This window comes from Penaeus monodon, chromosome 25, assembly GCF_015228065.2.
Source record: "Penaeus monodon isolate SGIC_2016 chromosome 25, NSTDA_Pmon_1, whole genome shotgun sequence".
In the NCBI taxonomy this organism is placed as follows: Eukaryota; Metazoa; Arthropoda; class Malacostraca; order Decapoda; family Penaeidae; genus Penaeus; species Penaeus monodon.
In genome coordinates this window covers 31,886,166-31,886,616 of record NC_051410.1, presented here as the reverse complement: position 1 = coordinate 31,886,616, position 451 = coordinate 31,886,166, and positions in this window count along the sequence as shown.

Sequence of the window (451 nt, the reverse complement as noted above, 5' to 3'; positions counted from 1 at the left end):
TATTTTCCCTCTGGACTTTTTTTGCGAATATTTTTGACCGACTCAGCCGCGGAAATCCTCGCCGACCGCCGCCAACCTATCGAGAATCAGCAAATGAGAGAGCGGCCATCACATTTGCTACGGCTCAATAACACCGCAACGGATATGCCTCTAAATAACCCAAAGGTCATGCTAGATCTTTCGCATGACTTTTAAGATGCATTATGCATTTTCGTTTTCCTTCCTTCGGCCGCGAGAGACCTGGAAATGAGACCCGCGAAGTCGGACTGGATGACCTGGATCGACATCGCTTTTAATTAATGAGAGCTAATAAAATCACTGGCCATGCTCAGGCGATTACGCGGAGGAGGGTCGTGCTCGGGCGTGCCTGCGAATATTCGTTACGTCTTAAAAACAAATAATCATCAGAAGTCATACAAACAATAAATATTAATGCTGTTAAAGTATTCAT